The following is a 26,930-nucleotide window of genomic DNA, read 5'->3' on the forward strand; positions in this document are numbered from 1 at the left end:
AGATAAAAAATCCAAAGGAAGAAGACACATACACAACATTCCTCTTGCTATATGTGTTTTAACGGTGGGAGACAGGTGTTTACTACTTGGCACCCGATAAAGATGAACTGGAACTTTAAGCAAACAGAATCAGCTGGGTAGGTCTATGGGAGAAGCTTGGGCTCCTGCAAGTTCTCAAGCTCTGCATAATCACAAGAACCCTACAGAAGAACTCTTTACGGTAAAGCTCTAAGTTTCTAACTTCCCCTTGCATTAATTTCCTTTCCCATTATATAAATACTCCTCCATCTTGGCTGGAGTGTGCAGGTAGCTTGCCATGTCTGAATGCTCTGGGTTCTTTTTCTTGAATAAATCCTTTTGGTGACGAAACGCTTAGTCGATATTATATTTTAGTCACCACACTGCGTTGTGGATTGTTAGACATTTAATATTAGATTTTATGTGAAAATACACAGGAATATAATGAGCTTTTAAATTCTAAATTTAGTAAGCAAGTCTCATCAGGAAAAAAATACATGGTCATCTCTAAACTTTGTATGATATAAAGAATCTTGGCATTACTTTTTTCTTTTTTCGTTATAAAACATTTTCATTTTTAAAATCAGAAAAGGCAGCACTTCTCCCGTTTCCTGCCTCTGAGGAAGGGGACACAAAATTTTGAAAAAGACCCCACTCACGCGCCCAGCCGCATGTCCTTCGGAGAACTAATAACCAAGGCGAACCAGAGGCAGCAGAGAGAAGTACACGGCTGCCTCTCGGCTTCCAGACAGTGGTAGTGCCCACAGGGCGCGCTCGCCTTGGCCTGGAGCCGCGCGTCCCCTGCCTTGCGAGCGCGGGGGCCGGCGTAGCGGCGAAGCGATGGGTGAGGCCTAGGGGGCGGCCTCAGGGGCGTGGCGCGGGGGCGGTCGGCCGGGGGCCCTGAACCGGGAGGTGACCAACTCATGGCAGCGCGGGCGAGTGCTGGGTTGGTGAGAGTCTGCTCCGCGTGATTTCTCTGGGAAGCTGCGAGGTTATCGCACCCTCCTGCGCCCCCGGGGCCAGACGCTCGCTTCAGGTAACCAACTCCCACTAGCTTCCCTGCACGGCCGCCCGGCGGCGGCGGCGGGGGAGGGATGGGAAGGATGGGAGGAGGAAACCGGCTCTTCGCCAGGGCGCAGCTGCTGCGAGCGGTGTGGGCTCGGTCTGGGCAGAGAATGCCCAGCCCCGGCAGGAAGAGAACGCGCGGTGGGAATCCACCGTAAGCGTGTGCGCCAGGGGCCGGGGATGGCGCGGGGCACCCTCCCTCAACCCTGCTCTTCCGTCGGATCAGTGGTGCCTGGGGCCAGGACTCTGGTGCCCAGTGTCACCTGGAAACCACTTTTTCTGGCCTCTTTCTCGCTGGTCCGCAGAGGGAGTAGGAGCTTAGAAGTCGGAAGAGTTGGCTGCAGACGTGGATAGGCTAGCAGCGGAAGGCTACTCACTATCGTATCCTGGGTGCCAGCGGCTTTAACTTCATTTAATCCTAACCATAGCCCTGCGAAGAGACACTTCTCCCATTTTACTGATAAGGAAGCCGACACCAGGACGATAAATGACTCTGGGCGACTGGAACCAATGGGAAAGAGACGCTAGTTAGAGGGCTCCGAAGCCCTTAGGCTTCTCTCTGTCTTCCTGCTCCCTCCTCCACGCGCAAGGCTAGGAAACTCGCGCTGCTGGGTCTGTTATGAAAACGGGTGATCGTTTATTTTGTTTTGTTAGCACCCAAAGCACCAAAATTCTGATTCAGAGTCTTACAATTTTTGGTTATTAGCTCACAGCGTTTTCTCTCAGATGAAGAGCAAAACACAGGCACCCTTGCCTGCCACACACTTCTCATCTTTCTCGGTGGACAAAGTTGCCTGCAAATCCAGGCTCGACATTATGGGCTGCTCAGGGGGAGGTAAGTTTCGTAGTCACCTGGCATCCGGTGCACTCTTTGTTATTTCTAGAGGTAAGAGAGTCTTCATTTTTACAAGTAGTAGGACAAGGGGCGAACTGGGATTACTGTATTGATAGAAAGCGATGTAGTCTGTAGTCAGGCCACAGCTTTTTGTGGCCTGAATTTGGTGAGTGGTAGGTAAGGGACTTGGTCAAAGACTTGTCCCCTCCTCTGGGCATTCTGCCCCTCTTTCAGAGCTGTTCTGAATGACAAGTTTGTTTTATAGAGGGGAGAAGGAGGGGTAGATGGTTTTTACAGATCAGTGTAATTTACCTACTAGGAGCCCAGGCAGTTCCAGAGGATTTAGTAACATTTCAGTTCTGGCAAGAAGGAATAGCTCTGTGGATATCTTCTATTGCTTAATGGATTTTGTGCAGGCTTTCAGGATGGTAGCTTTGGGAAACTTTGAGGTCTAAGAAATGGCTAATGCCTCTATTTTAAAAAGCAATGTAAAACAAAGCAAAACAATGTAACACACTGTGAGTTGACTTTTACAGAGTTTTATTGGTAGATGAAACAAGTTAATATTTTTAATATTTTATGGTGAGGATTTAAAGCTTACCTGTCAGCTCCTCTGTCCTTCCTTCATCCTGTTCCTGAGAAAGCCCTCCTTAGCCTTGGCCTGGAATGTATACCGAGTTCTATCCTTCACTGATTATAGTTCATTCTTGATTAGTTATAGGACTACTTTGAGTCACAAGTCACTTCTTTTCCACTTGTAATTTAATTGTTAAACATTAAGAAAAATATTTTTGCTGAGAACTATCAGCTCTACAAAATCAACTATCTACAAGGGCTAAGCATAATGCATTGGAGGGCTTAGTGGGCCTTGGTTGGTCTCAGGTGTCCTGCAGAGAACGTGCTAAAATCTGGGTCAGAATCAGCCATTCCCTCCCCACAACCATGCAGGAATTCTGGCCCAGTTTGCCCAGAGCTCCTTTTCTTCCCCCACAAAAATGGCCGAACATTTTTAATGTTTTTAAGACTGTGAAACCTGATTTAATAAAAATATTATCTCTTTTTTTTCTTTTTTTAAACATAGGAATCATATTGGTTCATGCATCATTTCTTTTCAAATCTGTCTTAGAAACTGCTATCTATACCTGGTGATTACATTCTCGGGTGAATGAAAAATTCTGACCTATGATGTAGATACAGTACCTTTTTCATGAAATGAGGCGGTAGGAAACAAATTAATACTATTGAAAATGATTTCTTCTGAGTCTCAATTTCTGTTTTCTATGAAGTATACGTTATTTCCGCTGCATTGAGTAAAGTAGTCCTTTATGGGCCAACCAAGGAATTGTGTTACTATTTTTAATATTCATTCTGATGAAAACTATATTCATGGTTCTAGCTCAGGATGTCAGATGCCTAGCTCCTGCCTTAAAAAGGGAATTCCCAAATGATTGTCCGTATAAATCCAGTATTGGCTTTGAGAAGGCAGGCATGGCTTAGGGTTTTCATTTTTCGTTGCTCCACATTTGTGGCAAATGCCATGTATGTTTAGACGATGGCACTTTTGACACATTTGACCAGATAAACTTTTGTTTTAGGGATTGTCCTGTGCAAAGTAATATGTGTAGCAGCATTCCTGGCCTCTACCTACTAGATGCCAATAGTCTCCTCCTTCTAGTCATAACAACTAAAAATGTCTCCAAACATTGCCAAATGTCCCCTGAGAGACACAGTCACCCAGTTGAGAAAGAAATGAGCCAATATTTAAAATGCTTTAGACATTTATGAATTAAACTATAAAGTAAAAACAATTAACTTTAAATTTCTAATGACTAGAGAAGCTATTTGTAAACTTTAACCAAACATCTGACATTTAAAAAAATTATAATAAAGATGACTAAATCAGAACCAGTGTTCTTCATGAACAGCTACATGTATCCTGCCAGGTTTTATCTCCAAAAAAATTTTGATGTAGTTATTAAATTTCTAAAGTTTAAAATGTTGGAAGCTAGAAAATAATTCCACAGTAGTTTTCATTTTCCTCCTTTCAGTATACTCAATGTCTTCCCATTTTTTTAAAGTGATGGAGTATCAATGGACTGTTTGTTGATTTGGGAAAATTGATGCAATCCCTAATATTAGAACCCCAAACAAAATATTTAAAGCAAAAATTTTAATAATGAGACTCAGTGTAAATCATGTTCATACTAGAATTTATTTCTAGGGAAAATTAAAAAGCTTTTTATCTAACAGCAAGAACAAAGACAATCATGTATTTCTGTGGTCTGAAAAATCCCAATTTTATGAAAGAGAGCCCTATATAATGTATGATAACACATCAAGAGAAACTACGTCCTGAAATTATAACTCTCTTTTTTAGACCTTCAGCTCGGGAGGCTGAAAACAAAGCCCTAGTTATAAAAGATGCATCCTTAGCTAGAGATTGGCTATCCATTGCGTCTCTTCCAGAAATTCAACCAATTCGTGAGATTCAGGATGGGTTACATAATTTGTGGGGCCCTTTGTTTAAAACTTACTAAGAATTTCAAGATGGTGACAGACAGGTGAGCATTAAGCAGAGTTCAGGGTCCTGTGTGACTGCACAGGTTATACACCCATGAAACTGGCCCTGGTAAAACTCTTTCCATAGCTCACAAAAGGATTGTGATCACAAATGCAAGTTCAAAGAAGAAAATGTTACCACTGCCACAAAACACCTGAAGTTTCTGATTCATTAATTATACTAATATTTCCAGTCAGCAGTCCTACATGTATTTGATAATCAATGCACTAAGTTTACGAGAAATTCCTCCAATGATTGATTTCTCTTTTGTTAAAGAGGTAACCACATTGTGAGGGTCATGGATATTTAAGTGACCTATTTATTTACACATTCATCAAATAGCTATTTACTGAGTACCAGCTAGATGCCACACATGGTCAGCTCTGGGGCTACAGCTGGGAACAGGATGGAAGGTCTCTCGTCTTTATGAGCCTTCTAGTCTACTTGCTAGAGGAGGCGAGGACAGACAAATGCATAGTCATACATGCTATCACATTATAAGTAGTACTTTAGGAAAGCATAAAATGTCCAGAAAGCATTTAACCTGGAGACCTAACCTAGTTTAGGGTAAGGGGTTACTCAGGGTAGATCTCCCTAAAAAGAAATTAAAAATGAGTAGGAAATAGGTGAATTAGGGGTTGAAATTACAGGCTGAAAGGGTTGAGACCAAGGCAGGAATATGGCTTGGGATGAAGCCTTTTGGGTCATTTTCAGGATTTTGGACTTTAATGGAAAGGTAGTGGGAACCCATTAAAGGGTTTAAAATGGGTGATGAAATGATTAGGTTTGGATTTTTTTAATGATCATCGTTGCTGTGTGGTGAATGGTTTGGAGAGGTGGGTCCTAATGGCATACATGGTGCCTTTGTGCAAACTAGAAAAAGGCTTCCCTTCTGGGTGGACCAGTTAGAAAAGATGTACTGCTCTGTCCCAACTAGGCCAAGCCAGTCACTGCACAGACATAGCCTGTGCAATCATATGCGGCCACCATGGGGAGGGGGATCATGGGATGTGGGCAAATAGAACAAAGGGATGAAATATCTGACTTCCAATATTTATCGAGCATTTTCTAGTGCCAGACTTTTGCAGTCACCCAGGGACGGTAGAGTGATGCTGAATCTGTTAGTGCTAGAGAGAGATTGATTGAGTTTGTAGTTAAAATCTGTAATAAGGTAGTGGTTATTTGGCTATAGTTGATGGAGATATCAAGGATGATTCAAAAGTTTCTGGCCATAATAACTGAGTGGGATAGAATGATGAAACCATTTATAGTGTTAGAGAACACTGGGGGAGGAGCAAGTTGGCATGAGGTAGGAGAGGGAGATAATTCCATTTGGACATGTTTGCTTGTGAGACGTCCAAGCGGAATCAAGGAGTAGGCAACTGGAACTCATGAAAGAGATCTGGGGTGGACATACATGTTTGGGAGCTGTTGCATAAAAATAATCATTGCATATAAAAAGATTATCCAAATAGGGGTGTCAGATAAGAAAAGAAAGGGGCTGGCCCCAGAGAGTAAGAGCATTGTATTTGGAAGAGGAGACACTGGTTAAAACTACTGAGAAGCCAAATATACGTGTAGGATAGGGAGGAAATGTGGGGTCTGGTTTTCTTTATTATTTTTCTTTCTTTTTTCCCCTCCACATGAGATTGAAGAGATTTGAACTTGTTCTAGTACTGCTGGGAAGTTTCTGGTAGAGAGGGTGAGGCTAAAGTTTTGGGAAGGCCAGGTTTCAGAAAAGGTGAAAGAGGATTCTAGAACACAAGTAGGGCATTAGTGTTTGATGGAAGGAGGGAGGGAAAGAATGGGTAAAGATGTCTTAAATTCGGGGGCCGGAATTTTGAGGACTTCTCTTTTCTCTGAAAGAGGAGGCAAAATCATCTGCCGAGTTTGATATTTGCATGTGACATCAGATATTTCATCAACCAATATTTATCGAGCATTGTTTAGTGTCAACATTGTGCTGGGCACCTTGGAAAGTATTATTAATGACGTCGATTTCCACTAGGCTTGGCCCTCGTGATATCCCAAGAAATAAATATTTGGTCTTTGTCCCTGGTTCCTGACACAGAGCTTCTAAAACCTTTGGAATTTCCTGAGTGACAAGGGTGATAGGAACATCTCTTGGTATTATATAGGAGCCCCTTTCTATATCTAGTTTGTACTAATGAGGCGACTTAGGTATGAGGGCCCTTAGGTAGCCTCAGGATGGGGTTGGTCACCAGATTAGAGGGTTGGAACTTTCAGCCCTACCCACCAACCTCTGGGAAGCGGGTAGGTATATAGAGATTGGGTTATAAAAACTCTTGAGCAATGGTATTTTGAGAGCTTCTGGGCTTCTGAACACTTTAAGGGGGCTGAGAGAGTGGTGTGCCAGGAGAGGGCATGGAATCTCCTGGCACACCACTCCATACTTTGCCTTATGTAGCTCTTCCATTTGACTGTTCCTAAATTGTATCCTTACTAATAAAGGGTAGTAGTAGGTAAAGTGTTTTCTGAAGTCATAGCTGTGCTAGCACATTTTCAAACCTGAAAAGGAGTCATGGGAACTCCCAAATTTTTAGTTGGCTTGGGCACCCACCCCATTTGTAGCTGGCATTTGGGGGCGGGGATATTCTTATGTGACTGATCCCTTAATCTGTGAGTTCTGCACTAAAACTCTGGGTAGTTACTGACGGAATTGAATTTAATGGTTGAACACCTCGTTGCTGTCAGACTTGGTGGGTTTTAGGAGGAAAAGAAACCCGTCCATATTTAGTATCAGAAGTGTTGTAAAAACAGCTCAGCTCTGTACACCAGAAATAGCCTCTCACTACCTTTTCTACAAACTACTTTCCACCTTTGATCTTGCACTTGAAGACTAAAGACAGTAATGCTCACTTGAAACCTTACTCCTCTGATGGACATCAAAATCCCCAGGGGATGAGGCTCCTGGAGGAGAAGGGCATTTTCAAATCTCCTCCTCACCATGCAGGTACATGTCCAGGTTCTCAGTGTTGGCTATACATTAGGAACACCTGGGCAGTTTTTTAAATTTCTGCCATTCAGGTCAAGCTCCAGACCAATTCTATCACCTCTCTGGTAGGTGCTCAGATATTGGTATTCTTTGAAATCTCCTTGGTAGTTTCAATGTACAGTCAAGGTTAAGAGCCACTCACCTGAGGGGGTGGCCCTGAGACCAGTTAAAGCCATTCTGTCCTATGGCGCTCTAACCTGTTACCGGGAGTTTACTGTGTTTGTCAATCATGTTTGAAAATGAGACCCAGATCATTGTGATCCAAATATATTGACGTCTAAAGCAGGGTGTGAATGACAATCCTTTGGAATATTGAAGGAAAGTATAAGACCTATTTATAATTTTATAAGCATTGAAGAAAGAAATTAATAAAGGCTGTTGCCAGGGATGCCTCCTCAGTCCTGTGTCCTGTAATGTGAGTGTGATTTCCTAAGGTAGAGAAGGAGGTGGGAATTCCTTGCCCAGGTGGGGCCTTGCTCACTTGGCTATTAAGCATATTGTGAAGTATTGCAATTTAAAAGGGACAGGGTATCACTGAATTAATTGTATAAACACAAAGGCTTTAAATCAGAGCATCTCTCAACTGGCATACTGAAGACTTAGTCCTGAATAAGTTACAGGGATACTGAGATATTGATTGTTTCTCAGACCTCTCCCCTCAGCCAGGCAGGCTGAAGTTCAACAGTTGCCTTTTTTTGATATATGCCAAGACATGAGAAAGAACTGCTGCTTCAGATGGAGGAGCTGTCCAGTCCTTTGTAATGCTCCGGGGAGGGAGCCTGGCCATCTTTTGCACTGCCCAGAGCATCCCTGATTCTCTTGTGGGCAGCGCTCAAGAGTAGTTGAGTTTACAGGTATGTGCATCTTCCTTTAATAAACAGACAGAGTTTCCAAATTTGCTGCCATTTTCTGTTTTTTACTGTGCCTATCAGTAGTCGCAGATGCTTTGGAGAGAAGGGACACTCCAAGATCTCACAATGAGAGGAAGAGTGACTTTAAAAAATAATTTACGCTACAGAGAGGCGTTTTGGAAATAGCTATTTGGAAATGTTTTCATTGTAGTGTGAACTTGTTGCCAAGAAATGGGATACAGTTATGATTTATCAAAACAAAACAAATAAAAAACAACCTTTAACAACCTGAGAACAGAATTTTCTATTAAAATCTTTTAAGTGAGGAGTATCAACAAGTTTTTAATTCACTTGTTAAATTTATACAAATATGACACCTGCTGCATGGACAGGTGATTGAAACTTACTATCTGAATTTTACCGAAAAACTTTGTGTAATTTGTAGATAGATTGAAAACTAAATATTGAGATTTAGGTAGTAGAGCTAAGAGTGCTCTAAAGTTTCTCCAGTGTATCCTTGTCACCCCAGCCAGCTATTAGAACAAAATGTTAGAATATACTGAACTTGGAAGCAGATCTTCAAAGTGCTGTAGTTCAAAGTAACTAAGAGTTTTTAAAAATAATGAAACATTTAATATATTGCTTTTATTACAGATACTAACAATTTGTAATGGGCAAGATGTTTTGTACCTAAAGTGATTGAACTAATAGGTTTTATTTCCTCTTTCCCGCATCTTTTTGTTTTGTAATGTACGTAATTTTTTAGTACAGTACTATCTATAAATTTTAAAGAAATATACATATATTGAGGGCACTTACTCAAAGTTTCTACTCTTAGTATTTGTACCAGAAATTTTGCAAGCTTATTAAAAACTGAGTCAAAGTACCCTCAATAAACACATTATATATATAAATGAAAATTTGAGAACTCGCTTTCCTCGTAAACTTTAATTTAAAACTGCCTCTTCCTCATGATAGGCTTTTGTAGTTCATTCAGAGGAAAAGAACATTGCTACTATAGAGTAAACAATAAGTGTTCAAACTCTGAAAAGTAACGAATATCGTGTGTGTGTGTGTGTGTGTGTGTGTGTGTGTGTGTGTGTGTGGAGTGGGTGGGTGTTTTCTTTTGAAATGTGTATATTAAACTTCCTTTAAAGAATCCACTTAAAAACAAGGAAGTTCCAGAAATCATGTGGTTAGTCCTTTGCTCTCAGACAGGTAAATAAATGCTTTAAGTCACTTAAACACAGGCATGTGCTTTCTCAGTCTCTATAGCCATCTTGCTGGTGGTGTTCATGAACCAGCCAAATTTTCCGTAAGCAGGTTGGTGAGGGCTACAGTTCTCCAGGCAAGCAAGTATCAGGTCAGCTCTGCCTGGCGGCTCTCACTGTGTCTGCCACAAAAGGTTCACGTGAGGCACAGGCATCAGCAGGGGTTAGCTGATCACTAAGCTGGAGTCAGGATTCATGACTGTGCCTAGGGAGCCATCACAGGCTATTGGATTTGCCAGGCTTGTTTGTCTTTTTGATATAAATGCGGGGCCTGCCTCTAGAATATTGCTAATCCATCTAGAAACTGAGCATCTCGATCTCATCTTTCTTCACTCTTCTCGCATTTGTTATGCTAATCAAAATCATTAAACTCACCTAGGAAGATCCAGTTCTAACATTCCTAATTAACAACCTCTGGTTTGCAATGAAAATGCCTGCAGCACATGTACAGTAAGTAGTAGCTGCAACTGGAGTATGAGTCCCAGGATTCTGTTCCTGTTTGGGGCTCTTAACCTCCACAGACACCAGAGTATAGATAAAACCTGACACACATCTTACTGGCTATGCTGAAGTGTTTTAAAGGTACGTTGTAGATTATCTAACAATGTTGTGCTGATTGCCTTTTAGCAGAACTTTTGAGTTTCCTGGAAATAGGAGACATGACTATAAAAATACAGGATTAAAAAAAAAATACATGTACAGATTGAAATGCATGCCCTTAAGGTAAACACATTGTTTGGTATCCACAGACATCTCTGACCATTTTGAGGATTGTTGTCTGTGCCAAATATAAATATAAAAAACATATACTAGGTTTCATGTTTGACTCATAAAGATATTTTTTCTTCCTTTTTTTTTTTTTTGGTTATGAAATTTGATCTAGATTGAAAGAGGATATGAAAAAAGGTGGAAGCAATGTTTGATGGACACTGACCACAAAGGAATGTCAGATTTCTCATGAGGGGTTCTTTGGGAAGCCCTCTCCCTCCACTGCCCTCCAACCCCCCAAAAAACAAAAAACAAACAAAAAAAGAATTGAGTTGAGGCAATGCAGTAGAGTGTGAAAGGACATTTTCTGACAGGGTGAAGTTTCAGGCTCTGGTTAGCCTCAGCCTTACACTCATTGTTGACCCTTAGAAGTCACTTGTACCCCCTGGACCCAGATCCTTTGTGAGTTAAAGAAGAGAGTGAGACCTAGGAATGCATGGAGTTTTTCCTTATGGTCTAGTAATATGTTCCTTTCCTTAAAATATTTTCTTTATCAGATAAGTTTGAGAAATACTGAATACCATGTCCCTGTCTTTAAATATTCATAGCGAGCATTGCAGTCTTAAAGGCTAAAAAGTAAGAGGCCCAATGAGTACGGAATCTTGTCTTTATTTATAAAGATCATGTTTCTCAATATTGGATCACAGAATCCACTCTACCCCCACGACCTGGTAACTGCCCTTATAGTTGGTGTTTATAGCAGGACTAGATGCTCTCCAAAATTCCTTTCAGCTCTACAATGGATGCATTGTTCTAAAAATAGTTTTAAACTATATTGCCGAAGCCTGTAATTTCCCCCAGAAGGCTCAGCAAATAACCATTGTGTGAATTCCTTGGTATCAGGGAGATGCATAATTTATGATTGTGTTTTCCCCCCAGGACCTAGGATTCTGTTTTGTATAATAGATGCTTGGTGTAGAATTAAATTGAGTGTATACAGATATTTGTTAGTAAACTTGAAATACGGTTTCTCATTTTGGGGGTCTGAAAAAGTTACATTTAGACATGAATTAAAGATTTGAACAAAGTCCAGGCAAGAAAAAATATAAACAGTAATAATGAATAAATTGCTAATGTTCATTAGGGCTCCTTATGTTTCAAATACAGTGTAAGCATGTTGCAGGTTAGCTCACTTATTCATAAAAACTATGTATGGTTCTCAATCCCAATTAAATTGCTTAAAATTATTAATTAATTAATTGACCCGTGAAGAAGCTGAAGCTTGGCGAGAGGTTAAGGGCTTACTGAAGTCTGGGCTGATAGATGACGGTGCCTAGTTTTTGAGCTGGGCAATCTGGCACCAGAGCTGAAATCACTGTTACCAAATCCTTCTTCCTCTTACATTTAACATACTCAAGAGAAAAAATTGAGCCACTACTAATCAAAAAAAAATACAGAACGAAACCTTAGTGGTGTCCCATTTTACTATTGTAATATTAACAAAAATAATTACACGATATATGAAGATGTAGTATATAATTAAGATAATTATTTAGTAAATGTAGAGAAAATGATATTCAAAGATTACCAGTAGCAATATGAGTAAGAATAGTCCATTTGTAAGGCAATCAAGAGCCTAGAAATTTATATGTTTTGATCCAAGACTCTTGACTCTTGGGAATTCCAGTGACATGCTTTAAAAAGCCAAGAGAAAACAAAGCTGTGAGTATATTCCAAAGTGTTCATAGCTCATGTTTATAATAATATAATTTGGAAATACCCTTAGTATCCAATCGCAAGGCACAAACTAATTGTGTCCCCACCCAGTGAAGACTCTTTGATAGTCATCAAATGGTAAAAGCAGATTAGAAGTCCGAATCCCAGCTGCTGTTTTATCTGAGCACAATTATAAGGCAGTCGTATCCTTGGACAGGCATCAGAAGGGAACACGAAAATGATATGTGTACCTGGACTGGGACTGTAAATGGTTTTTTGTTTGTTTGGAAATTATCTTTAATGCTTTGCAAACATATTTAACTGGAGCTTATATTGGAGGATTCGGGCCATTTTTTTCTCAATTTGCAATGAAAAAGAATTCCTGAAGTGATAATTAAAATTTAAATATTATGAAAATGTTTGAATAAATACCTGCCCCCCCCGCCCAATAGAAGGATGATCACTAAATCATTTTGGATGTGTGCTTCTCCACCTTTTTCAGTGCACATTTACAGTTTATTTGGAGGCTTGTTTTGGTTTATTCTGTACAAAGTGAAGTGCAGCTCATCTCCGAATTCCGTTTCATCTCAAAAACCTTTTTTTGTGTCATGACATAGAGAATTCCTTCATTCTTGGCTTTGGTCATCATTTCAAATTCAGCAAATATACCTAAATGTAATTTAGATAAAATGAAAATGATAACATTTACCATTCAAATGAAGCTTCCTAAATCTAGTATTATGGAATTAGAATTTCTGGGACCTGAGAAGCATTCATACCTCAGATCACAAATGAGTCTCTGAGGATGGAAGAGGCTTCTGTGATCTGTCTTAGGGCTGAAGCCATCAGGAGGAGAGTTTGTCATATTTATACCCTCAGGAAGATTTGGAAGGTTCTAAGCCTCCTTGAAAGGTTAGGAGGTAGGGCGAGGTATAATTCAAAGGTGTTAATAACTGGATTCAGTGTTGTTTTTGGCCAGAAAGTGAGACCGTTCTGTTCCCTCTGCCCCCTGGGGAGTCAGCCTTGGGTTGAGCTGACTGCAGCCTTAGGTTGAGCAGTTTACCACCTCTTTCCTGCTGGTAAACTGGAGCAAATGACTATTTTCAAAGCAGCTAGAGCCCCAGTTTCCTTACTACTCAGAGAATAAAAGTAGCTACTTAAACAGTTGTTGTGTGAATTAAAGAGAAAATATATGTAAAATGCTTGGCAAAGTACTTGCTAACTTCTATTAACAATTTCCTTAATTCTGAGAATACTTCAAATATAAAAGCACCATCAATTTAATATTGGGTTTTAAAGGAAATTAAAAAAAAGAAACACCACCATAGTAATGAACACTTTGTATCAGTGCATCAAATACCTATCAATTTTAAAAAAGTCAGTGAAAGAAAAACTTACATTCTCAGATGTGGGGGAGGAAGAAACTGTCCTCTACCTTCTAGGCTCTTTAGGTTGGTCTAATCAAATAGACATGAGAAAGATTAACAAGAGAAAATGGCCACATTTAATTACATATGTACATAAAGGAAACCCACACACATGAGACAGTTAGAGACCCCACATATACAAGAGGTTCAGAGATAAAAAGAAAAAGATAATATATTGTGTTCTGAGTTAAAGGTGAGGTAAGGCACCCCTGGAACTTTAAAGCGGAGGAAGGTCATTTGCAGGAAGAGCAGGTGTTCAGTAACTAGAAGTTTGCCCTGTGCTATAGATATCATAAAAAATTATCTTTGATGATAACCCTTATTATGAGCAAGGCCTCTAATATAAATTCTTTAAGGGAGAGGTGAATGTTTCTTGCGAGCCCGTGGGGTCTCGATTGCCTTCAGCTCAAAATAATTCACATGCCAAAGTGGCACATCTTAAGGAGGACTGTTCTGAACCCCTGCACAGACTTGTGGATATATAGTCTGATTAGTATTTTGTCTTGCAGCAGGACTTGCCTGTCTTCCCCCACTCTCCTGATGCTCAGCCCAGTTAGCGCTCAGCCTCCTCTCTCCCGGTCCATCACTCCTCTGCTGAGGAACAGCAAAGCACTTTCTCACTGAAAAGGTGGAAATCTCCTAACCAAACCCAACTGCTCTTGTGACAAGTGAGGCGACCAGGGTATAGACAGATTAAGAAGGTAAGGTCAGTCATGAAGACTGGATGAGAGCCACTAAGTATGAGGCTGTTTGTTTGGGGTTTCTTTATAGAAATCCTGTAAAACCCAGCACACAGTGCTTTGTATTCATAGTACACTCTGTGACACACTATAATTTAAAACATTTAAGTACTGTACTTTAGTTTTCCTTACCTGGAAAAGTCTATGAGCTAGAAGGCACATTTAACAAAAAGCATCCAAGATACTGCCCTACTTTTTTATGGGAGAAAGGGAGTGGATTTTGAAATATTTGGATATATATTTTTTTGAGTTCTAATCCATTGAGTAAGCCTGTGTTGGGCCCAGGGAGCATCGTGAGCAGAGGGAGTGGGTAAGAAGCCTAAGACTAGATCCCCATTACCAGGCGCTCAGTAAGCACATGCATGGGTGTGTTCACAGAGATGGTTATGTGGAATTAAGTGCTGAAATGAGAGTTGGTGGTGATAACATGCGCTCACTGTGTACCGATCACTCTGCTAGGGGCTTTATAGGTTTTTTAAATCACCACCAACCAAATGAGGAGGATATTCCTAACTCCACTTTTCAGACGAGGAAACTAAGGCTCAAAGAAGTTAGGTAGCTTGCTGAAGCCACACATTAGAATGTGGCATAGTTAGGACTTTATACAGTTGACCCTTAAACAAGATGAGTTTGAACTGCACGGGTCTACGTATATAGGGATTTTTTTCTATAAATACATACAGTACTGTTAATGTATTTTCTCTTTTGATTTTAATGACATTTTTCTAAGCTTTATTATAAGAATACAGTATATAATACATATGACATACAAAATATGTGTTAATCCACTGTATGTTATTATTGGTAAGTCTTCCAGTCAAACAGTGGGCTATTAGTAGCTAAGTTTGGAGGGAGTCAAAAGTTATACATGGATTTTCGACTGTGTGGAGGTTGGCACCTAACTCCTGTGTTGTTCAAGGGTCAGCTGTACTCACTTCTGTGACTTCACACTTCTGGTTTTCTCAGAGGCTTCATAATGTTGGGTTTCAAGGAAGGAGTCATCCTTGTGCTTCAAGAAAGGGACCATGAGCCAGATTTTAACATGTTGAAGGAAGTCAGGCAAAAAGAGTACTTCTCTTTCTTGGAAATGGCTAGCCTTATATTTTGCCACGTGAAATGAGACTATTTCCACTGACTTAGCAAGCCAAAGATCTAGACACATGATATGGCCCAGAATTTTAGAACTTTCTCTAAAAACAAGAAGGAATCTAGTATTATGGCATTAGAATTTCTGGGACCTAGGAAGCATTTAGGAGGCTAGAATATTTAAAATTGGATTGTTCAGAAAACCTAGGATCTATGGGCTATGCGATGAGCCCATGGGACAGAACCAGGGTCACTGTTAAGATGCCTTTGCTAAAGAATTGCTCTTGACTTGTGCACTTGCCAACCCTGTAACCTCTGGGGACCTAGTGTCCCCATCTTTAAAATTGAGTGGACAAAATGAACTTTAAAGTAGCTTTCATATGTAAAATTTTGTTCCATAAAACTATGGAGTTCTATTCTGTACTATAAACTACCTAGTATCATATAAAAATTTTATAAAAAAGAAAGAAAAAGTTTATTGCTCTTCAGTTTGAAATTTTGAAGTGAACAATGAGTTCTTTTATACTCATTTTTGGCCTGCAGTGGTCATGAGGATGAAGATTCTATAAAACGAACAAACAAAAAACAGTTATCTGTTTGTGTGTGTGTGTGTGCATAAATAGATATATTTCTGTTCCAGTCTATCAAGGTAACCCTCAGCAGATGAACTCTACTGCCTTAGGGGACTGGTTTTTCTCATTCCAAAGTTAGTTTAGCCATTACTTATACTTTAAGGAAATGGGATAGCATGGGATAAAGCCACATAGGCAATAGGAAACACACTGGTCTTTGAGAGGGAGGTAAACAGATGATCATTGTTCTTCAAATTTTCATGGCACTAAATTCAAAAGGTCTTTTTTGGGGGGGGGCGGTGGTTCAGACAACCTGGGCTCACACCTCCCTATGTTCTAATATATTTAATGTCTGTCTTCTCTTAATTTTAAAAAACTTTCTTCTAAGTAACACTGTTTGTCTAACTGCACTCACCAACTCTGAAGGTGTCTAGTGAAGTTGTAAGCCAGCTACATCTTTTTTTAATAGTAACAAAGAGGTTTAAAAAAATAATAGCCCTCAAGGTTAAAACCGTGTCACTGCTGGAGTCAGGGAAAATTCAGTATTCACATATTCACAATGTTGCACAGCCATCACCATTATCCACTTCCAGCACTTAAACAGAAACTCTGTTCTCAGTACGAAATAACTTCTCGTCTTCCCTCCCCACAGCCCCTGGTGACCTGTAGTATACTTTTTCTTTCTATGAATTTGATTACTCTGGATACCTCTTATAAATACAATCGTACAGCATTTCTGTTTCTGTGATGGGCTTATTCCACTTGACATAATACCTTCAGTTCATCTGTGATATAGTATGTGTCAGAATTTCATTCCTTTTTAAGGCTAATATTCCATTGTATGTATATACCATACTTAATTCCGATATTCCAATACAATACTGGGCATTCTGTTGACTTTCAAAGGAGTATATAAAACTTGTATGGGTCAATTCATATATATTTCTAGCACTAGATTTTATTTTAAAGAGAAGTTGGATGAAGAATATTGAAAAAGCACTGGTACTAACAGTAATGGGATTAGTGGGACTTTCTTTTTCTGTGGAAAACACAAATCTTAAGTTTTAAGGGCACATAATCATAGAATCCTGTTTGAATTGAGCAGCTTTTGCCGTGCATTTCCTCGTTTTCATTTTTGCCTCCATACTGAGCTGGAGCCAGTGTCTTCAAGCCCTCCTTCTTCAGGCACAGGCTCCACTCTGATGGCCAAGGGACACAGGCAACTTGACAGAGAAAAAAGATGGCCCTAGGAGGGGGAGGCCCTCAGTGAGTTCATTCTAGTGCATCTGTCTGGCCTTGCTGATGCCTTCATCCCATTTCCCCCTTTGCTTTTTTGATTCTATTAATGTATTATCTACAGGTTCTTGGGAAAAAGTCTAACCCGGACTAGTTATGGGTTCTTCTTTTACCCTTTCAAGTGATCATTCGATAGTTAAAGAAGGATCTAGATGAATGGAGAACATTGGTCTTTAGGCTGAACCATTCAAAGTGGTGTGTGTGTGTGTGTGTGTGTGTGTGTGTGTGTGTGTAAGGGGTGGATAAGGGAAAGGCGATCAGAGGACGAGTAACACATCAGGTCTAGTATTTGTGGTCTCTGTGTACTTACTATTTACCATACATTTGTAAAGGAAATTTCTGAAACAGTATCTTGGTTCTTATCAGTTTCCTTTCTGGGAGTGGTCTGAGCATTTTCATTATTACTAAGCAAAGCTCATTTGATAAATAAGGAGCTAGTCCAGAGGAGGACAGAGCTGGCCTTAGCGCTAGGCCACCACCACTACGGCTTCGGTGCAGAATTTTTCTACAACTTACCAGGCTATTTCTCAGATGGGCTTTTTATTATGAGTGAGTAATTTAATCCTTTGTTGTGTGTGTGTGCGTGTGTGTCCCATGCTTATCATCTCTCTTCTGATTTCTTTTCTGAACTCTTGCCCTTGTTTCCACAGACATGCTTGGAAATCTATTCATTTTTGTGGTTCACTATATTGAAAAATAGACCTTGTGCATAATACGGTGGGGAAAGAGGTGTTTAGGGCTCTGAAACATGAGTGGCAAACATTGTCTGTAATTATATTACTCACCTTCCTCTTCTTTTTAAAATTGGCTTATGTTGCACATCACTATCTCTTTCGGGCTTCCACTTCCTAAGCAAACATAGAAAGTAGGGAATGCATTTCTCTCCTGTTTCCTAGTATCTAAATCCTACCCCCTTTAAAAGATCTGGGTCAGTTGTAATTGAGGGAGCCTTTTTGGATCCTTTCTTTTCCTCTGGATGCACTTACAAATTTCCACCCTGGCATAGACTGGGGTGTATTTTATATTTCATCTTTCCTGCCAAGTCTATAGGCAGAAATGGTAGGTTTCAGTTCCTTTCCCAAGCTGTCAGCTGCTTATGTCTGTAGTTGTGCCTCCAGGGTAGAAAATGTTGAGAATAGAGAAAAATGAATACTATTTCCAGTAATGAACAAAATGCAAGAGTTACTTATTTAAGTGACATCTTGTCCTAAAGTAGTCTAATGAGTTAATGAAAAAAATTCTGTAGAACTCTTTGTGCCATTAATTCTGACGTGGAGACCTCTCCCCCTTTTTTTTCTTTTATATATGACCACACAGATGAAACCTAGTTTTACTTTATTTCATCTAACTAAAAATTGGGTACAGGGCACTAAGAAACATATAAAATTAATTTTAATATTATATTTAACCCAGTATATCCAAATTTTTATCATCTTAATATATAAGCAGTACAAAAAATATTAATGAGATATAAAAATGATACCCATATTCAATACATGTGCTATATATAATACAACAGTAATATCTAAGACAGTGAAGCCATCAAAGTAAAATGGAGTCCTATCAACAGAATAAATTTGTGTTTAATATAAAGACATTTACACTGCTTTAATTTTTTGCTTTTAATTTAAATTATGAAAATAAAAAAAAACTTAAATTCGTTTCCTGAGTCAGGCCAGCTGTATTTCAAGTGTTCAGTAGCCACATGTGGCTAGTGACTACTGAATTGAACAGCATTGCCCTGCTGTAACCATTTTCAACTTTTTACAGATTTCTTTGAGTGTGTATTTCCATATCACTAAATAACATGTTTATACTGTTTCTAGCTTTTTCAATTTTAGATTCTTCCTAATGGCTTTCTACCATTAAAGATGATTAAATTCTCTTTTATCTCCAAATTCCGTACCCCCATGTACTTACTTCCCAACCTTGTCTCCCATTCTCCCAATCAATAATTCTGAAAACTTTGTTTTCAGCATCCTTTACTAAAAATTAGTGAAGATCTCAAAGAGCTTTTGTTGATGTGGGATATATTTATCAATATTTATCCTGTTAGAAATTAAAACTGAGAAAAAAGTAAATATTTATGTGAAAAATAGCAGTATAAGCTTTTACATATTAATGTAAGTAATTTCTTTTTAAATGAAAAACCCTTTCATAAAAATTAGTGAGAAGAGTAGCAATGGTTTCTGTATTTGCAAATCTCTTTAATGTTTGGCTTAATAGAAAAGACTTGCTTCTGCATTCATTCTTTTGAGAAATCACACATCATGTAGCTTTGGAAAACTACATTGTTTACTTGTAAGAAAATGGGAGTGAAAAGGGCGAATGATGTCCTAGTGTTATGAACATAGTTTTGAGATCCTTTTGTATAATACAAGTTTTGTTAGACTATGACCTAATGTTTATATTTTTATGACCATGTAGAAGCTAAGCTGTAGTAGGATACTATGGTTTCTTTTATTGTTCTCTTTTTGTTTTTTTTTAATGATCATATCTTGTTATATATATATTTATATATATATTTTTATATATATTTTTTACTATGTATGTTTTACTTATTGAATTCTGACCTCTACATTAGTTGTCAAAATCTCTTCCTTTATGGCAGGCATTCTCTCAGTTTTGTCTCAATGAGATATCTTCCGTAGCTATTTGATTTGGATCAACTAAGACTGGTTTCTTTGTAAGACCCATGCATATCTTGGGATCTCTCTTCCCCATAATCCTGAGGGTTTCTGTTGCCTCTCTTTTGTAATAATCTCTTGATTATTAGGTCTTGTCTTGATACGCATTACAGCAGAAACGTGGGGAGGGATTGTGTAGGTTTGAATGTCAGCTCTTCCATTTGCCAGCTAGCTGTGTGACCTTGGTAATTATTTAACCTCTTTATGCCTCTGTTTCCTTACGTGGAAAATAGTGCCTTCTGTGTAGAGTTATGAGATTCTGTGAATTAATTTAGATAAATTACTTAGAAGAGTTCCTAGAGCATACTGAGCATTCCAAAATGGTGTTGTTGTTATTGCTTTTATCGTTATTATAATGCTTCATCTTTTGGCAGCATACTTCTTATTGTTGCCTGCTGAGAAAAGGTGCTTGTGACTTTGCATGTATGAGTCTTTATTCTACATCACATTTGACCAATAGCCTGGAGGTTATTTAGAATTCTAGGCTGAAACAGTTTTCCCTTGGAAATTTAAACTTAATTTTGAACTCTTTGGCATTTAAAAGAGAGAGAAGCTAGATTTTAAATTTTATTCTATTTTATTAAGCTATTTCACTCTAGCTTTCAGTGTTACTGTTAAGAGGTCCAATGCCATTTTAAATTCTTAATCCTTTGGATTTATTTACATTATCCGTCGGAAGCTTGTAGGATCTTTTCTCAGGATTTTGAAATATCACAAGGTATTTCCTTGGTTAGGACTATTTTTGATCTATTGTGAAGGACACTAATAGGACTCTTTAAATCTGATAAAACCTGTATTTTTCATTTCTATCAATTCTTTCTTTGATGAATTTCTCCTCTTTGTTTTCTTTCTCTGTGGAACACCTCTTATTTGAATATTGGATCTCCTGTATTAATCCTCTAATTTCCCTGTTTTCCGTTTGTCTTTTTGCTCTTCTTTTTTAGAGCTTTTATTAACTTTACATTCTAATTCTTTGATTGAATTTTTTATTTCATTTATCATTTTTGATCTTTAAAGGCTCATTTTCATTGTTTCCTATTCCTTTTTCATAACCTATTGTTCTTGTTTCATGGCTGTATTAGGTTGTCTTATGTCTCTGCAGATAATACTAGGATTCTGTTGAAATTTTCATTTCTTTGCTTGATCTTAATTTTTCCATGTAATAGAATATTTAATGGGTACAAATCTTCCTATTGCAGTATACATGCTCCTTTACAATATGATTTTGCTTCTCTTTCCATCCAGAAGTAGAACTTTATGTCCTTGTGAATTGTGGCTGGCCTGGTGACTTTCTCTGACTCAAAGAATGTGACAGAAGTGATAGTGCATTTTCTAGAATTTAGGCCTTACAAAGCTTTGGAGCTGCTTGTTCTCTCAGAACACTGCCCTAAGGCTATCATGTTAAGAAGCCAGTCTAGCCTACTGAAGGATGAGAGGTACCCCAGCTGACATCCAGTACTATGTGCAGACACAAAGGAGCCTTATGCAACCCTCCAACCCAGACAGTACTCCATGCGAATGCAGGTGCCTGAGTGAGAACCCAGGTGAAACCAAAAGTATTGCCCAATCAACTCTAAAAGTAGAGAGAAATAAGTTGTTTTAATTCACTAAAGATTGTGGTTGATTATACAGAAAGGGTTAGCTGATACCCTCTGTCGTTTTTTTCTGTTTGTTTTGATCTCTTTTTGGTCATGAGCTTTTCTTGGATATCTGCTAGTTCTCTGTTTTCTGAGGCATAAGCCTGGAAGGCATACGCCTCCTGCCAATATTCTGAAACAAGGAAGTTTGTCTTAATTCCCTTGTTTTCAGGTCAATACTCCTGCTCTCAACTGAGCCTTGTACCTTCCAGGTCATATATGTATACCCTCTGTTTTACATTTTCCAGAATCTTCTGCTGAGGCCAGGAAGGGTATTTACTGGGTTATGATGAATAGGGTGAGGGACCTGGTAGTTTTAACTGCCTCTTAAATAGATTTTTCAACCAGTCATTAATTTTTAACTGCATTTCACCACTGCTTTCAGAGAAATTATGCTGCCGGTTTTGGACCCTTTGGAGGAAGGGGTGTGACTGTTGTTAAGGGGAAGGGGGTGGAAGCTATAATTTGGGTTTGTAATTTTGTGCTGTAATTGGATTGTCTCTTAGCTTTCTCCACTACTTGCTTTAGGATTCAGTTTTCTGAGATCACCAAACCAGTTACCATTCACCTCCTTTAGCTTTCAAAATTTTGATGCAATTTCTTCAATTATATTCTTTGTGTTTGAGGGGCTTGGGCTTTTAAAAAATCACTATCACTTCATCTTTAAACAGAACATACTTTCAGATTTACTATCTAAATAGGCTAGTCCTTGCTGCAAGGTGTAGAGAACCAGAAACAGAACTCTCCTCTGACATTCAAAGGGAAAGAGGATAGATGTTAAATTTTTAGCAGAGGAACATGGAAAGAGACTTTCTTTATTCAAGAAACACAATTAATTATCCGTGCCACATTCTGTTCCTGGCTCTGGGATGTGGGGGTCTGAAGAAGGGAGACACGGTTTGGGTCCTCCTCTCTCTTCATCACACCATCTGACTTTAGTTGTAATATCTTATTTCATGTAGAAATGCCCCTTTCAAAGGGGGCACAGGACACACGGTCCAGTGCTGGTTATAGAAGGTCCCCTATTGCCTATGTTTCTGTGGCTAGAGTGCAAGAAAAGTGGGATGAATTATGGTGAGAATGGCCTAAACTGTGGAGCCTGGTGTTTTTAATTATGGTGCTAAGTTATGGGGACCCCAAGAGTTTCCTGGGTACATTAGAGGGGCAGGTGCAGTCGCAGTTTCAGAAATATGTTTCACTGTGAGATCTCAGAAATGAGATCTCAGAAATGAGATCTCACAGTGAGTGAGAGACAGCAGCCAGGCAGAAGAGACCATCATCTTGGCAGGACAAGCCTGGATGGGAGCAGAGACCAGGTACCCCCAGATAAAGTGAGGCCGTAGAGGCACAGATGGTGGAAAGAACTCCGCCTTGAATGACAGGCGATTGCCTTGGAATCTTTGCTGCTTCCTGCTTCTCCCCTTCACCTGTTTTTCGGATGGCATTTGGACACTCTTGCTTGAGTCACCATTCTCTGAGATACTTGCATGGCTTTGCCATCAATTACAGTAATGGATATTTTGCTCCAGTCACGGTAGCCTTTGGGCCACAGAACGATAGTCCTTGGAGAGTCAATGAAATCGAGCCCCAGAAGAGTATTCAGTGGGACTGACCTAACAGACCATGCTTCCTGCTGCAGAAGGGTAATAGCTTGTGGACACTGACTTATCCATCCAGCTGTTTGTTTATGCATACCTGTGCAGACACACAGTTGTGTGCATATACTGTGTGTGCATATGTACTTTTTAAAGAAAGAATATTTCCACTACTTTAATAAATGGCAAATAGGCAATAGAGAATTATTCTTATCTCTAATATGTTCGCTAGGACTTAAACCAGAATAACTTCGGTGGAAATCGTTGAGAAGAAAAGAATGTACTTTTTTGAATTCTACTCCTTTCTTTTACAGTTGACAGTATATCTGTCAGCTTTAACAAAAGTTAACAAAGCTACCCAGGGCAGAGCCCTAATCTTGCTGCTTATCTAGAAGTCTCAGATGTAATTAGAGGCTTAACAGGAAAATTCTGATCTTATAGGTATATACATATGTATGTGAAGAGTCATATAAATATGTTAAATCTTTCACTCTGATATGTTATGTCACACTAATTTATAATAAAATATGTATTATTCTCCTCTGCCTCCCTCTTCCTACTTTCCCTTTTATTATTATTATTGTTGTTGTTGTTATTATTATTATTAAAAAAGGAATTAAGGAAAATATAGCCTGAGCCACTTGTAGCTCATTTCTTTAAACAGTTTTTTCATTTTCTTCTCTGTGTAGTGATACTTTTCTAAATTAACTTAAATTAGTAAATGTGCAATTAGGATGAATATCATCTTTTAGAATTGGTTCATTTTAAAATATAGAGGCATATGCTAGTCATATATAGTAGATTTTAATTTTGAACTACCGCTATACTTATTTTTTAACATTAAGGTCTTCTAATGTTTCTTACTTATTTCAAGCTGAAATCTAGATTTCATAATTAGTGGTTTTTGAATTTCTCTTACATGTTTCTCTTCATCTATTTATCACTGTGAAAACAGTCCTGCACTGAGTTGTATCCTTCTCCTGCACTTTACATTTTCTGTCTGATCCTTACTGTTTTGAGCTGTTGAAGATGAGAAATGGTAGAGTAAGTTAGAAAGTGGCCTTTTGTTTGGAGCAGCAATGTAATTCAGAACATCCCCATGGCCAGTTATGTGATGCTGGACAAAGTATATAACCTCTTTCTTTCGACACCCACCTTCCACATTGCTCTGTGCCCCTAATACAGTTTATTGAATCTTGATTGGCAAAGTTGTGTTTACATTATTAAAACCGATGCTCCTCAGAGCTAAGCCACGTAATATACTCCGATTATTTTTTTCATCATTGTATGACTCTGATTTCTTTGGAGTCAATCATTATCTCTCCAACCTCCTTCGTTGGCTTTGTTTTCAATGTACTTATTATAAATTCACCCCCATATTCTTCCAGTTGTTTAAATTGGTTTTCAGTGTGTTTATTTCCATCTTCTACCAGTTTCATCTTCTTAGAGACATCTCTCCCAGGGCCTTCTAATCTGCTCCAGCCTGCTCTGGCTGTTGGCCTGTTTCCCAGCCTAGGATGTTTTTTTACTATCATCAGGGAATTTCCTCCTCTTCCTCCTTATCTTAGATACCCTTTCTGATTCTGTTTTCTGCTGTCTTGGTTTATACTTTAGTTTTGATGGAGCTCATCAACCTCCCTTAGTTTTCTGAGAAAGGGCGAATAAAGATAAATATTTTGAAACTTTGCCAGTCAGAAAATGTAAAGTCTTTTTATTTTATCCTTAATTTAGTAGTTTATTTGGTTCTAAGGATTCTTATCTGGAATTCAGTTTACTTCAGCATTGCTGAAGGCATTGCTTCATTATCATCTGGTTTCTGTGGTTGGGTTTTATGAAATGTGAAAACATTTTCTGCTTCCAAATCTTTTTTCTGTGGCTTATTTTTCCTTTTCTCAGGAAACTTATTGATACTTTTTCCTAGTGCTCTGATTTCATGATTAATGAATGCATCTTGTGTGGGTTTATTTTCATCCATTGTGCTGATATTCAAGGGACTGTTTCATCTGAAAACCATTCCTTCATTTTGAGAAATAGTCTTGAATTATTTAATTGATGAGACTTCCTTTTATTTTTTCTGTTTTCCCTTTCTGGAGGTCCTATTATTCAGATGGTGGATCTCCTGGTCTTGTTCTCTAAAATTATTATGTTTTTTTCTCTAATTTTTCCATCAGTCATTTTGCCTATTTGCTTAACTCCCTGAGAGTTTTCCGCAACTTTATTTTCCAACACTTCTATTGAGTTTTTCAATTTTGCTGTCATGTCACTAATTTTTAAGAGCTCTTTCTTGTTTGCTAAGTGTTCTGTGTTTTTTGTTTTTGTTTTGTGGTTTCCTGTTCTAGTCATTGCTATGAGGCAAACCACCCCAACATAGTGGCTTAAAAATTTCCATTTTAGTTTTTGCTCACACATTCTGTGGATCAGGAATTCAGATAAGACTTGAGTAAGCAGGAGGTGAAGTCATCTGGTACCTTCTTCTCTCACATATCTGGCACCTGGGCTGGGGTGAATTGAAGACTGGGTTCAACTGGGACTGTTGACTTGGGTACCTATTCATGCCTTATCACTGTGGCTTCCTATAGCATGGAAGCTCTTTCTTAAAGGGGCCTTCAATTGAAAGGTGCTTTCAATTCTAAATTTTTAAAAAAATAATTTCTCTATTGAAATTATCAATTTGGTTAAATTTTATTTTCGTATGTTTAGTTTTTTAGTTCTTTGAACATATTTATAATAGCTGACTAAAAGTCTTCATTAAGTATAATGTCTGGGCCTCTTCAGGGACAGTTTTTATTGACTGCTTTTTTCCTGTGTATGAAGCAGACTTTCATGTTTCTTTATGTAATTTTTTGTTGTTGTTGAAAGTGGATATTTCATAATGTGTCAACTCTGGAAATCGAACCTCTGCTCTGCTCTACCCACGGTTTATTATTGTTATTTGGTTTGTTTAGTGACTTTCCTGAGTTAATTTTCTGAAGTCTATATTTGGCCACTTAAATCTTTGTTCAGTTAGCTCAGAGGTCCCCTAATGATTAGACAAAGATTTCCTCAAATGCCTTGAACCAATAAGGGGCAGGAATTTCTTAAGGGCATAATTTTGTTTAGGAATCTGATTTTTTGATGGTTGAGGAGATTAAGTGTTTTAGCAGAATTTCCTAGTCTTTGTTTTCTAATAGAGGTTTGGAGTGGGGTGGTAGACAACATAAGTGGAAGAAGATGAGATAAGCAGCTAATTCAATTGCAGGATTGTTTTTAATGACTCATTGAGCACTAGGAAGCTTCACGGTGGGTATAGGATATATTGAATTTTCCAATCATATTGGAACGTTAAACTGTTCCGTGGCACATACTTTGTGTTATGCTACTAGAGTTTTATTTGAAAAGCTTGACTTGAATTGCCAGGTATTTTCAAACCTTTGGTAATCCACAAACATAATATTAGAAAAATAAGTGAGACTAGAGACTAGAGACTAATCAGCCAGAGAAAAAGAGTAAGATTAGTTCACTAGCATGGTTTCTGAATATGTGTATACTTACATGTACATTACATACCTTCACGCTTTTCCCTTTTCATTTCATAGATTTTTTAAAAAGCCTCATGGGACATATCACCATTGCTGGATGCCTGGTAAAATTAAGAAACCTGACTGCATGAGAGGCACTCTACATGGGCACAGGATGTTACCTGGAATCAGAGCACTAAATGATCCAGACTTTCCTTAATTCTAAGTGGTAAAAAGTCTAAGTACTTTTCATAACATTATTCTATACTGATAATTGTCATTATTTATTTGTATTTGTATTGTTAATATTCACAATTTATTTCCTAATTTAATATTTTAAAGTTCTAGTCCTA

General features: G+C 38.5%; 1 protein-coding gene across 3 annotated transcripts in view; it reads left to right on the top strand.

The window, feature by feature from the left end:
- Positions 1-900: 900 nt before the first annotated feature.
- The window catches only part of GCNT1 (glucosaminyl (N-acetyl) transferase 1, core 2), a 29,104-nt gene continuing 3,074 nt past the window's right edge, over positions 901-26,930 (top strand). Inside the window, exons 1-4 of one of the 3 annotated variants that reach the window (XM_025051453.1) lie at positions 901-1,054; positions 1,790-1,918; positions 13,977-14,168; positions 26,656-26,806. The gene's annotated coding sequence lies outside the window, so the exon portion shown is untranslated. The remainder of the gene's footprint in view (positions 1,055-1,789; positions 1,919-13,976; positions 14,169-26,655; positions 26,807-26,930) is intronic. The other 2 variants (XM_006918452.3, XM_015594558.2) reach the window with 2 other exon arrangements.

Source organism: Pteropus alecto, unplaced genomic scaffold (assembly GCF_000325575.1).
Source record: "Pteropus alecto unplaced genomic scaffold, ASM32557v1 scaffold95, whole genome shotgun sequence".
In the NCBI taxonomy this organism is placed as follows: Eukaryota; Metazoa; Chordata; class Mammalia; order Chiroptera; family Pteropodidae; genus Pteropus; species Pteropus alecto.